We start from the raw sequence: 14,955 nt of genomic DNA, 5'->3' as shown, positions 1-14,955 counted from the left end.
TGTGTGTATGTGTGCATTAAATTAATCATTTTAAAAGTACTTCCTTAATGCCTAATGTTATAGGTGGAATAATGGTCCCCAAAGATGTCATAATTTTGGAACCTGAAAATATTACTATGCATGTTAAATGAGATTTTACAGATGTAATTAAGTGAGGATCTTGATAAGAGAGATTATCCTGGATTATCCAGGTTGGCCTACTGTAATCAAAAGTGTCCTTGTAAAGTGAAGAGAAAAGAGTCAGTCAGAGAAGTTATGATGATGGAAGCAGAAGTTGGAGCCAGGTGGAGCCATTAGCCAGGGAATGCAGCAGTTGCTGGATGCTAAAAAAGCCAAAAGAATGGATTCTCTTTTAGAACATCCAGGAGGAACAACAGCCCTGGCAACACTTTGATTTTAGCCTAGGAAGATACATTTTGGACTTCTGAATTTAGAGAGGTAATATAACAAATTTGTGTTGTTTTAAGGCTTGTGTTAATTTGTTGCATTAGCAATAAGAAACCGATACACTTAAGTATAGGAAAAATTAAGCTGTTACTTTTTTTTTACTTTAAAAAACGTTTTATTTATTTATTTATTTTTAAATGTTTTATTTATTTCTAGGAGAGAGAGAGAGAGATAGCATGAGCAGGGGAGGGTCAGAGAGAGAGGGAGTCACAGACTGAAACAGGCTCCAGGCTCTGAGCTGGCAGTCAGCACAGAGCCCGACGCGGGGCTCGAACCCACGAACCGCGAGATCATGACCTGAGCGAAAGTCGGACGCTTAACAGACTAAGCCACCCAGGCGCCCCATGTTTTATTTATTTTTGAGAGAGAGAGAGAGTACCCACGAACAGGAGAGGGTCAGAGAGAGAAGGGGACAGTATCTGAAGCAGGCTCTGCGCTGACAGTTTGACAGCAAGGAGCCCAACGTGAGGCTTGAGGTCACTAACAAGATCATGACCTAAGATGAAGTGACGCTTAGCTGACTGAGCCACCCAAGCATCCCCTTTCTACTTTTAATAATACATAAAGCTGTGAGATGCCTAAGTGAATCAGTCTGCTAAGCATCCGACTTAGGCACAGGTCAAGATCTGCAGTATATGAGTTTGAGCCCCATTTCTGCTCTGTGCTGACAGCTCAGATTCTGTGACTCCACCTTTCTCTGCCTTTCTCTCTCGATATCTCTGTCTCTCTGTCTCTCTCTCTCTCTTTACCTCTCTCTCAAAAAAAAAAAAAAACATTAAAAATAATTCTCTTAATAATACCAGTTATTTTAGATTTGTCCAGGACTTTCCCAATTGAAATACTGGAAGTCCCACATCTTAGAAACTCTTCAACTCCAGGAAAATTGAGAATATTGGTCATCTGCAATAGTCTGAAATTGTAGTTTAGCCAGCCTCTGTCCTCATGAATGAAACAATGATGAAACCAGCCCACTTGCTGGGCATCTGTGTTGTAGTACATAGAGAAGTTGAATTTTACAAATGACTTGTATAGTAAAGCATGCAGGAAAAAAGTTACTGATGGTCAAAATTGCTCCTGAAAATTCCTTAGGATGAATCTGTGTTGAAGACAGGCATATTTTCTCTCAGCAAAGTCTGACACTGCCAATTTTTGTCCCAGAGATGCAATAGATTGTTCTTTCTCTGGTTAAGCCCCAGAAGGAATTGACTTGTGTAGGGACAATGTAAGATGAAAATGACATAAAACTGGTTTATTGACTAGTCTCAACTCATTGGGGGTGGAAACATGGGGTTTGTTTTACTACAGTTACTTCTTTCAACCGTAGTCTGTCAAAACAGTTTTATTCACATCTCTGGCAAATAATTTTCAGTCGCTCTGATTAAAGTCCACTTTCTTTCACCTTAATTATCATCTTCTCCCCCTGTAAACTTGAGCTGAGGGCCTGCCTACTGCAGAAGTGTTATAAGGTAGGGAGAGAGGGAGGCATTTTTTGTCTCTAAAACTTGCCTCCTCTTTCTCTTCAAGTCCTCCCTATGGCAATGTGCTGGGTAGGTAAGGAAGAGAGGAAAATATATTCACCTAATTGACTGCTATGTGGTCAATTTTCTCTTGTCAGTTTCTACTTCTTTAGCTAGGGTGGACTGGCCTCTAGTTTGCTTTTTTAGGGCATAGGTATGAATTCATCTGAGGGCCACAATGGATCTCTCCACTACCCTTCCCTCTAGTCATTAGGAGTGATCTCCACAGCCTTCCCTTCTTCCCACTAGGGCTCTTTGGTCTAGTAGGTAGTCGATTTGGATGATTTTTAATGAATTTTGTCCCTGGAGTCTCCCTAATGCTGTACTTTTTGACATGTGTTTCTGAGATGAACTTTTATCCCAAAAGAAAAAAAAAAGTAATTCATCATCCTTAAAACGAAAGGTCTGAGTACAGAGAAATTATGTGCAGATAGTCATCCTTGTCACTATTCTCCTTTTCCATAAAAATGATGGAAACATATATTCAGAATATCATTTAGTATGCATGAATATATACATGTATGTTGCAACATTATGCAAACCAGATTCAGTTACGTTAGCATTTTCTGTTCCATTCCAAGATTCATAAAGGTTCCAGATAATCATTTTGTTCCTGTAAGATTCAAGATGAAGTAAGATTAAGCATGAATTCAGAAGTCCACACTTGTGTTTCTCTAAAATCCATCACATTTTTCTGCTAACCATAGCGTCTACATTATACATGGAGCTGTAGGTTGGTATTAAATTTTGTCCAGATTAAGCATGAGTTTGAAAAGATAGGTTTTTTTTAGATTTCCTGAGATACCACATTTTAATAATGATAAATATTTCTAGTTTAATTAATCGCCTCACTAATTTATTCCAGCCTAATCCTGTATTTCTTAGTGATATTAAGGATGAGTATCTCATAAGGATTTAAATAGACTCCATTGGGAATCACACTTAACATATAAAATGATTTCAAACTCATCTTTTCTCTGTACTCCAAGTGTCTTAATTTGCTTTGTATAAATCAATATATTTAGAAATGACTAGCAAGTAATTTTCAGCAAATTAACTAATAATATGAAAACAGTTTTGTTTCAAGTCACTTAAAAATATCACATTATTTATACCTAAATGTAGTTTATTATTTCTGTAAATACTTTAGAATGGCATTTTCAAATAATATTATTAAGATTATTCTAAGTATGGGGGCACCTGGGTGGCTTAGTCGGTTAAGCGTCCGACTTTCGCTTAGGTCATGATCTCGCAGTTCGTGGGTTCGAGCCCCGCGTCGGGCTCTGTGCTGACTGCCAGCTCAGAGCCTGGAGCCTGTTTCAGTCTGTGACTCCCTCTCTCTCTGACCCTCCCCTGCTCACGCTCTCTCTCTCTCTCTCCTAGAAATAAATAAAAAAACATAAAAAAAAAAAGAATTCTGTTTATAGAAAAAAAAGATTATTCTAAGTATGCTAATAGCTACACTCTAATAAAGGGGCTCTATGGTAAAAAATGCTCATGGAATACTAAGGATGATACATTTCTCTTAAAATTCTTGGCACATGTTAACATAATAAAAGCTTTGATAAGTCCTATGATATATAAATCTCTAATTCATTTAACTGAACATTTCTCAAGCATATATAATCTTGAAAATTTTGGCAGAAACTTATATTAAAATATTTCAGGATACCAATGTTCATTAATCTCAATTTTCACAATGTTATTTGTAAACTTTCTTAATAACATGAGCAGATTTTTAAAATAAATGCTAATCTTTTTAAATACATGAATATAAGATCAGAAATTTATAAAAAATAAGCTTATATAAAACAATCTTTACACAACAAACAATTTATATTTTACACTTAGTATGTTCCATATGTTCTATTTTCTGTACATAGTGATAGGCTTAACTGTATATGAAACTTCATGATGTCACTTTTAGAAGTCTTTTTGTAGAATAAGTGACAAGTAATAAGGGAGTGAATTAAAACAAAGGTAGTAGGGATGGAGAAGGAAAATTGATAACTCAGTAGGACTTAGTGACTGAAATGAATGTGGGGACAAAGAGAAATTACTTGTGATAGGATGTTCATTGGTGGCACTGCATACAAGATGGGGGAAGATATAGCAGGGACATGGGAAGTACTATCTTTGGGATTGAGTTATTTCTGTAACAATCAAAAAGAGATGTGCAACAGTTATTGAGTATATGTAAGAAGTTTGAGGGAAAGGTTGGGACTAAAGCTAGTAAGTAAGGCATTATGAGCATAAAGGACATAGTTGAATGTATGGAATAATGTAAGGGTCATTCAGGAAGAGAATCTTGAGTCAGGAGCATAATGTGGAATACAAAAGCATAGGCAGTACAAATTTTTAAAAGGCCATGTTGAACAAAAAAGGGAGCTGAAGAGGAGCCAGTGAAGAAATAAAACAGACAGAGGTCTGTATGAGGAAATCCACAACAGTTCAACGTCATAGTAACCAAGCAGCTAGAGATTTCAGGAAGAAGGGAGTGACGGACAATTCCAAAATTTAGCAAATAACCCCAATCAGAAGAATATTAAGTGATTGCTACTAAACTTGACATTTGGGAGCTTATTAGTGGAATTAATAAAAATACTTGAAAAATCTTTTGGTAGCAGAAGTCAGATTTCAAGAACTGTGGAGAAAACAGGAATAGAAGAAGTTAAAATGATTCTTTCAAGAGTTGTAAATGGCTTGGACAGGAGAAAGATTTTGTAGCAACTGGAGGCAGTGAAGTGTGGAAGGGGAGTGGAGAATGTGATGCTTAAGTTTGTTTATAGACAAAAGGGAAGAAGCAGTGGAAGACGGCACATAAATCCCTAGAATCATAAATCCTAGGGAAAACAGGAGGGGATGGGATTCAAAACACATGTGGGTAAATAAGATTGAATATAGAAGGGAATTCTTGGAAGGTTAGAGGAAAAGTTGTAGAAACAATACTTTTTCCTTGATGTTATAAGAGGCAGAGTTTGTGATCTGCCTTAGGAAGTTGAGTATAAAAATAATCATGAAGATTCGGGAATGTTTTTTGAGATGAATGGAAGGGAATGTCTCATCTGGTGAGTTCTGGTGTGACTTACTTGTTGGAGAATAAGCACTTTAATTCCAGTGCAATATATTCTCTACTATCATTCTTTGTCTCTTGCAGTTTCCTTAATTAGTGATATATTTAGATATTCTGTCTTCAATATGTTGTTGGAGTTTTTTCCTTCTTGTTTTTTCTTCCTTTCTCCTTCCTTATCTTATGTTGCTGCAATTCCACGTACAACTGACCCTTGAACAACACAGGGATTACTGGCCCACGACTCAGTCACAACTCTGCATATAACTTTTTGTTTTATTACTGTTTTTTTTTATTTAAATATTTTTATTTCTAGGAGAGAGAGACAGCATGAGCAGGAGAGGGTCAGAGAGAGAGGGAGACACAGACTCTGAAACAGGCTCCAGGCTCTGAGCTGGCAGTCAGCACAGAGCCCGACGCGGGGCTCTAACCAGCGTACTGCGAGATCATGACCTAAGGGAAAGTCGGACGCTTAACCGACTAAGCCACCCAGGCGTCCCTCAGCGTATAACTTTTAACTCTCCCAAAACTTAACCACTAATAGTCTACTGTTGACCTGAAGCCTTACCAATAACAGTTAGTTAACACCTATTATGTGTGTCCTATATATTTAATACTGTATTTTTAAAACTATAGTAAGCTAGAGAAAAGAAAATGTTATTAAGAAAACTGGAAGAGGGGAAAGAGAAAATACATTTTACAGCACAGCATTGTAAAACATCTGCGTAAGAATGGACCCATACAATTCAAACCTGTGTTGTTCAAGGACCCATGAATCCTAATAGGCTAGGATAAACACTATTGTACATATAATGATAGGTATGCATACATAGGAACATTTGGAAAAAAGATAATATTAATATCTTTATTTTTTGTCATATTTTATTATTGGCCGGAGGAAACTTTTCTAATGTGTCCCCAGATGAATATAATATCTCATGCCTTGGATACAGTCATTCCTCTTTTTCTTTTCTTTCTCGCTTTTTTTAATGAGTAGGAGAGTTTAGAACATATTACATATATAGTTTATTCTTTATTAACTTGCTTCTCTTTTCTCCCTACAAGATCATTAAATCCTTGAAGGCCAGCTCCTGTTGAAAAAGATTAGCTAGGGGCGCCTGGGTGGCTTAGTCGGTTAAGCGTCCGACTTATGCTTAGGTCATGATCTCATGGTTCGTGGGTTCGAGCCCCGCGTCGGGCTCTGTGCTGACTGCCAGCTCAGAGCCTGGAGCCTGTTTCAGTCTGTGACTCCCTCTCTCTCTGACCCTCCCCTGCTCATGCTATCTCTCTCTCTCTCCTAGAAATAAATAAAAACATTTAAAAAAAACAAGAAAAAGATTAGCTAAATATTTATCACCTTGGTGTCTTTAGAAAATGTTAGTTCCCTTAGCCCTTTTCTCTTTACTTCTGTTGTATATTCCTATGGAGATCTAAATATGGCACCTACCACATAGAGGTTCTGGTACACTCCATTTGAATTGAACTGATAAAGTTATATTTCTCTAGAGTGAACTAGAACTGCTACTGGCTTGCTTCTTAAAATTATTAACTATCAATATTTACTGTTTATACCTCTTTTTAATTTTATATATAATTTATAGCTAGCTGTCATTTTCTTTCCAAACTTCCAAACCTCTTTGGCTACCTTTGGGGGTAGTCTCTACTTTGAAAATTTTTGTGGGAGGTGAATCCAGCTCCCATGAGACAGGCTAAAATGTAACATACTCATTTTTGCAGGTTTTTTTGCAACTAGGAAACAGGCTTCAGAATGAATTTTGGCCAGTTTTACACCTGGTAAAGATTTGGTATTGAGACAAAGGCAGAGAATTTATTCAGGCTCTGAGAACAGCACTAAGAAGAGCATATTCAGTTCCTAGGGCTGGCCATATTTGTGGTTCTAGCAGCAGTGCTTAACACCGGTCCTGCTGGAGAACTGTTAGAGTTCAAGTTTATATGGCGGGGGTGTCATCAGTGGACTAATGTGGATTGGATATGAATTGTATATCGATTGTATTTGCTGTGTGACCACTTTGTTTCTACTCATGCTTTTTAGTCTAATTCTTAAATTTTCCTGTCAATTTGATGAGCCACACAGTTTTTTATTGCATTGTGTTGTGTGTTCTTTTAAATGATTTTTTAGCCTTACTTAAGAGTTGCTTTTTGTTACTCATTGTAAAATACATTGAATAATATGTAAGAGAAACAGCATCATTTTTTAATTTAATTTTATATTTTATTATCACCTGTTTCTTGTGACAATTTGACATAGATTTGGGATCTGACATGTCTTATTTGGTTCATAACTAAACAATTTGCTTAATATTACTTTTAGGTAGCAGGAAAATTATGTCCTTATATTCATTATATAAAAAAGGTTAACATGGTTTTAAGCACAGGTTATGTCAAAGATTTATATTTCAAAAATCAGTTATTTTTGTACATTTCTAATCTCAACATATCACTAATAAAAAGCTGGGAGATTTTTAACACAATTTTGTTGAATTAATTAGGACAAATTATACTTCATTTAAACTGCTCTAATTAATTTTTGCTTGTGCTATAGTGTTAAAATACTTTGTGGACATTTGGTGTGCACTCTTTGCAAAATGAGGAAGTATAACCTTATCACCAGTTAACATATCAAGTGTCTACCTAAATTTAGCCTAGACTTGTCTTATTATACAAGTTCCCACTTATCCAAGTTGACTCCCATTAGTCACTGTGCCATAATGGCTTGTGGGAAGACTGAACAGAAAATTGAATTAATGCTAGCCATTTCTCAATCATTTCTCATTCTCATAAAATAATTAAAGCTGATGTAAGAGGGCTCATTAAAACGGAAAACATTAGGCTCATTAAAAAGCCATTAAACCATCTCACTTCTCTGATTTATTTTATTGTAACCTTATTCGGCCATTGTTTAAAAGTCACTGCACCCAACATTTCTTTTCTCATCACTGAGGAAATGTTATTCAAAGTGCACATCCTGGCTATGTGGCCATTTGATCTTAAAATCATCTAGAGTACTTTTGCTTAGCGTTTAACTCTCTGAGACCAGCATCTGACTACTGCAAATTAAAAATCATATAACAATACCGGGTTGGATTGGATTTGCATTTCAATATTTATTTCAGCTATTTGTAAAATGCATAAAAGTTCTTAGTCTTTTAACCTTACATTGTTTAAACTTGAAGCTACATTACTACTCACACAACCAAAATGAATGTCCATTGGTCATTTTATGACCATGTTTTTATTTTAATTTATTATTTTTTTAAGCAGTAAGTTTCTCTTGACAAACCAATGAAAGTTCTAATCCGGGAAAATACATATCTATGAAAGGTTTCAGTTGTAAATGTTGGATTTTAAGTATGATGAAATTAGATGCTAACAGGTTTTCTTTTTTTCCCATAACGATATTTTCTTAATATGCCTGTACAAGTATAGATCTAAATAAAACTGACTTGGTTTTAAAATAGTACAGTGCATATTAGAATTCATACAGAAGATATCGTATAGAGGTAGATACATTTTAATATATTCTTATATTAGGAAAACTAACACTAGCAAAGCAGTAGACAAGACCTGAAACTCAGTGGCTTAATCTTAATGACACAGTTGAATGCTGCTTTTGGCAGCATTTTTCCATCTTAAAATTGTGCATGTTGGAATGTGGTGGACATGATGATGCACTGGCCCTATCTTCCTTCAGAGACTGACTCCTTACATCTAAAGACTGATTAAGGCATTTATGTGAAAGCATGACTCTTCGATGTAATATTCAATGTTAAATAGGCCCTTTTCTTTTCTTTTTCTTTTTATTTCTTTTCTTTCTTTTTAAATTTTTCTAGCTCCCAGAGAGGGCAAGTCAGGTCCCAGCATCACAGCTTAAATTTGTTCCTCTGCGCAGTCTTGTTTCCTTCCTCTCCTTTCCACAGTTATTACTGATCCCAAAGACAGTATTTAATAAATATACTGTATACTTAACCTGTATCTCGGAAAATCCAGATTCCAGGAAATCCATTATTTATTGTGGATAACTTAGTCTCCAGTGTTATTGAGAGAGAGATGGGAAGGATGTCAAATTCCACAGTTTCAAAGTAGCACGTCATTTCTATTCATTATCCATAGGCCAGAACTACTCATATAGCACCAAATGAACTACAACAGTTTGTCCCCTTTCTATACAATATACTAAATGTCATTTTGACAGAGTAAAAATATTATTAATCACTGTAGTTATTACAGTTATTACATCTTTATGTCCAAACCTTTTGGATTTTTGTATGAAATACTGTGTCCATTTCTTTATGATGACTTAAATTATTTTTTATACTTAAAGAAAAAATATATATATTTATAAGTATATTTATAAATATATATATATATATATTTACAGTCCTTCATATCATTTTTGGCCCATGTATAAAGAGAGATGAAAACCGGGGAACTGACTTTTTAAATTTATTATTATTACTACTACTATTATTATTATTAGTGTATTGGGTCACGGTCTGTTTGGATGGCATTAATACTACTTAGAATCCTAGTTTGATATTTTATTAGAGTTTCTCCCCCCCCATCAGTGAACCAGATTTTGTGTTTGTAGTACAGTAAAATAATAACTATCACACTAATGATGATACTAACAAAATAAATTACAATGAATATTAAAAGTTACAGAGAACTAGTTGTGTGATAAGCTACCATTATGAAAGTAGATAGAATTATTGTCTCTACCTAATAAGAAACAGAAAGAGGCCTTGAGAAAGTAGAAAACTTCCTTAATTTCAGCAAGCAGTAAGGATTTTTGGAGTTCCATTTCACATCCATCTGGCTGTAAAACCTGTGTCATCACTATTGTATTAGACTCCTTGGGAGAATCACGACTTAAGTGTTTTTGTCCAGCCTTCCTCCTTCCCATTAAAATCATCATGAAACTAAATGCCACTGAACACTTTCCATTCTCTGTATTTAAACTGAAAACGATGGACTAAGAGCCTAGAAAATACATTAAAGAAGTGTCTCTAAAATAGCATGCCAGGTTTCTTTCTCAAATGCCTTTGAATCTGTGTTTGTTTCTTATGATTTTATGTTAATATTCTTGAGTAAATTGGGAAATTGGCCACATGACATGGTGTGACTATTATAAATGAAGTGACACTAATACTAATGTTTCCACTTCCTAATATTATACTGATTTAGTAACTCATACTGATGTTAAAATTCACAGTATAAATAGTTTAACCTCAGATCTAAATGAGTTAAAACATGTTTGAGTGATGGAAGAAGGAAGTTGCATTTGGAAGAAAAATATATGCAGAAATGTTGAGTATTATTTGGAAAATCCCTGGGACATCATAAGTTGATCAACCCCATGGATGATTTAGGTTAAATGAGCTCAGAATAGATGCATACCAATCAGACATCTAATTACATTTTAAAGGAGAGATTTTTAGAATAAAGATGTGAAGGTATGCCATTTTTTTTTCCTGGTGAGTGCATTGTTTTTGTGTAAATGTACATGGAAATCCTAAATATAGTCAGATGTTAAACTGCTAAACTTTATAGCAGGAGAGAAATCAAATAGATGATTTTATTGTCCCTGACCTGACTAACATAGCTTCATGAATCCAACTCTACCTGTGACCACAGTAGAAATACTAGTTTATTTCAGATCATCATCTTCCCAGAACTAAACTGGAAACACTGTTGAAACCAGATGCTCTGTGCTCTATTTCTAGGCTTCCATTGCTTTCCAACCACAGATTTCTACAAATTCAAGCAATCACACACAAATACAAGCAATGCAAACACATACACTGACTGATATTCACACCACCAGCCTCTATTTGGATCTGTTTATAACTTCAAATTAAGTAATCTAACCTTGTTTTGGAAAGCATTTCTTCCCTTCGAGGTTTCAGTACATAATTCTTCTGAGTACTCAAAAAAGTGTTGTGATTATATTAGTGTCACATACACCCAATATTTATAAGCATTGAAGATAATTCATTGAAGATAATTCAGTATTAGAGCAGGGACTCAAACCCACCCTTTTTGATGACCAAAAGTAATCGTTTAACAGTGTTGCTGTATTGAGTTCCCATTTATCTTATATCCTTAGAAAGGCAAGTGTATTTCCTTATGTTGAAATTCATGGAAATACACCATTTTTTGACCTTTATTTCTCATTAAGATTTTGTCCTTTAGAATAGTTTTTGACTGATAATAAATTATGAAGATAGTATAGAATTCTCATACTCTGCAGCCATTTTCTCCTATAATTGACTTCTTACATTAATTTGGTGCATTTGTTACAAATAACAGATCATTATTGATACATTATTATTTACTGAAAATTTTCACATTTCCTTAATTTTGTCTTATTTCTGCTCATGATCCCATTCAGGATACTACATTACCTTTAGTTATCATATTTTCTTAGACTCCTCTTGGCTGTGACAATTTCTCATACTTTCCTTGTTTTTGATCAAGTTGATGGTTTTGAGGAGTACTGCACAGGTATTTAATCATATTTTCATATTTTCATGATTAAATTGAGCTTATATATTTTTGGTAGGATGATCACAGAGGTAAAGTGCCATTTTTATTTTGTTCCATTAAGAATGCCTGTTACTCATATAATTTACCACTATTGATATCAGCCTTAAACAACTTGCTCACCTGGTTTTATTTGTTGAGTTTCTCTACTATAAAATTAGTCTTTTCTTCCCTTTCTGTACGATACACTCTTTAGAAAGAAGTTACTGTGAAAATCCGACATTAAGATTTGAAGAAATATATTTTTCCTCCTTAGAATATCTACATCAACTATTTGGAATGAGGTTATTTATATATTTTCTCTCATTTATTTTACATTCATTTACTATATGAGCATGAACCCATGGATAGTAATATCATACTTTGGATTATAAGCCAAAACTATTTTATTTATTTATTTATTTTGCAGACATTTTCATCTCCACCATTGAGAACTCTTTCATTTGGCTCCTGTGTTCTATGACATACCCCCATCATTGTAACCTTTCCTTCCTTTCATTGTAAGATACTATAAATTTTCTTCTATATTAGCCCTTGGCTATAATTGGCCATTTCTTAAATATCCCTGGTTCCTTTTGTCAAACAATGAAAGGGATCTGAAACCAAGACTTGGACAGTAGGTATACTCATTGCTACTGAAGTGTCATTACATCTATGCTCTCTCAGCTGAGAGAACAAAGGAATATGCATGTGTGTATAGTAGCTAGTGTATGCACATATGTGTGTAAGTATTTCTCTGTATAACCAGCTCTATCTATATTAAGCTAAACATGAGTTGATATGGAGGTCTCCAACTCTAATCTGTTACCACATGAATCTTTCTGTCTTTGTCCCCTTCCTTGTTTGTAAATTCCCACTCCAGTGATAAGAAACCTGGTTCATACCATCTATTATTGACTTACCTAATTGTTCCTTTCCAGTGTGCATACATAGTATCAGAATTGAAGACCTATACCACTACTAGAAACAACATTATCAACTAGACTACAGGACTTATGTACTTTTTTCCCCCATTGTGTTTTATAGGCTTTCCTTACTTCAAGGTATTTAGGTCAGCATCTTTTCCACCACCTCTTCAAGTGCTGTTGTTCATTCAATTTTAATAGAGTTAGAATCTTTTGTTACTGTCTGCATTACCTCCTGGGAACCCTTGATAACATTAACAATTTTTTAACTGTGTATATTAAGGATTAACCTTTGTGCTACTGTAAAGTTCAATGGGTTTTGATTACTATATAGTCATATATCCACCATCTTGGTCTCATACAGTACAGTTTCACTACCTTAAAAAAATTCCTTGTGCTTAACCTGTTCAACACTCTTCTCTTGTCCCATCCTATGCCAGCCATTGATCATTATACTGTCTCTGTAGTCTTGTCTTTCCTATAATATAATACATATGATTGGAATCATACAGTATGTAGCCCTTTCCAACTGGCTTCTTTCACTTAGGAATAAGAATTTAAAGTTCATCCATATTATTTGTGGCTTGATAGCTCACTCTGACAGTCTCTGTCTTTAATTAGCATATGTGAACCATTCATATTTAAAGTGGATTCTTGATGTATTTGCATTTAATATCTACCTTTTTGTAACTGTTTCCTTTTTGTCATGATTGTCTTTTTTTTCCTGCCTCCCCTTTATCCTTCCTTGGGTTTTAACTGAACATTTTATATGATTCCATTTTATCTGCTGTATTTCATATCAGTTAGGGTTCCTTAAAAAAATAGTGATTTTCCTTGAAGTAACCCAAATCCCCCTTCAACTAACACTATATTGCTTCCCATGTAGTGCAAGTAACATGAAAAAGAGCATGTTCTTCCTTCTTCCATCCCTTTTAACCTTGCTATAATTCATTTCACTTATCCCTATAGTATAATCATTAAATTAGTACTATTAGTAATAATACTAACAGTTTTATTTTTGGATCAATTAAGAATAGGAAAAGTTACTGCAAATATTCTTGCTGTTCTGATTTTGTAATAATCATGGTGGGCTAAACATTCACTATATTAAGACCATACATATGTCTTCTGACCTAATTCTTTCCCTAGGTCTGGTTTTATCAATTCCTGTGATAAACCAAGTCTGATTTATATGATGCATCTTATGTGGGAAATATCTGTGACTTTAGGTACCTGATCATCCTTAAGAAATGACAGCACAGCTTGTGTAATAACTTTTGAAGGTAATCATTGCTAATTTAATGATTACCAGTTGCCATTGAATGAATTAGAAACTATTGTTTTCTTTTTTAGAAAAAAAAGTAGAGTGCACTCCTTTTAGTTGCATTCAATAATGATTGTTGACCACTTGCAAGTGATGCTTCTATACTTTTTACCTTGATAAAATAAGAGATAAATTTAAAAAAATACAGGAATTAAAAAATACACATATTTTACCATCAACTATTTTTTCTTTGGTGCTATTCCATTCTTCATGTAAATTCAAGTTTTAGACATATTAAATTCCTTCATCCTCAAAATTTCATTAAACATTTATTATAGGGTAGTTGTGTTGTCAGTGAATTTTATTTAAAAAAAATTTTTTGATAAAGTCTTGTATCTCCTTCACTTTTAAAAGATTATAGAATTCAAGGTTTTTGGTGATTTTCTTTCAATACTTAAATCATTTCACTCTACTCTCTTTTTACTGCATGATTTATGACAAGAAGTCTATGTAATTCTTGTCACTTTTCTCTGTAGTTAAATTGGTTTTATTTTTAGCTTCTTAACCGACTGAGCCACCCAGGCGCCCCATTATTTTTAGCTTCTTACCAGATTTCATTTTTATCTTTGTTTCTCTGCAATTTGAATGTGATATGCCCAGGTATAGAATTTTTGGTCATTATCATGTTTGGTTCTTTGAGCTTCCCGGATCTGTGGTAATGGATGCTTCAAGTTCCTGTATTATTTTTGAATTTTGTTTCTCTGGGTTGTCTCTGAGCGTTCCTAAGAACTCAGCCTGAGAGTCAGTGCATTGTAGATCTCTCAGCTATAATCCACATTATTGATTTCGAGCTTTTTTGTTGTGGTGATAAAGAGTGGAAGAAGGGATGCATTTTATAATCTTATGATTAAATCTAAGGCTTTTAATGAGCCTGCATTCCTTGCCTATGTGTGACCTTCACAGGTGTTTCTTAGTTTGTTTTGCTTTGTTTTGTTTTGTTTTCCCTGCTTAGGTGAAGGGATAGTGAAACCTATATTTGGGGAAATTCCTTTCCTTCACCTCAGACAACAATAGGTAAATTATTTTCCAGTAAAGATTAAGCCTTGTTATATAGAATGCTCTGAGTATATTTCCAAATGACTACTTATCTTTACTATTTGCCAGAGTCCCAAAACCTTTTTCCCTTGG

General features: G+C 34.5%; 1 non-coding gene across 1 annotated transcript; it reads left to right on the top strand.

The window, feature by feature from the left end:
* The first annotated feature begins 13,549 nt into the window (after positions 1-13,549).
* LOC120243759 lies at positions 13,550-13,681 on the top strand. Its single transcript, XR_005531391.1, has one exon. It is a non-coding gene; the product is annotated as a small nucleolar RNA SNORA72 (small nucleolar RNA).
* The last annotated feature ends 1,274 nt before the right edge of the window (positions 13,682-14,955 follow it).

This window comes from Hyaena hyaena, unplaced genomic scaffold, assembly GCF_003009895.1.
Source record: "Hyaena hyaena isolate Hyena2069 unplaced genomic scaffold, ASM300989v1 scaffold_354, whole genome shotgun sequence".
Taxonomy (NCBI): Eukaryota; Metazoa; Chordata; class Mammalia; order Carnivora; family Hyaenidae; genus Hyaena; species Hyaena hyaena.
Note: the sequence above shows the minus strand (reverse complement) of the source record. Positions and strands in the feature narration are given on the sequence as shown.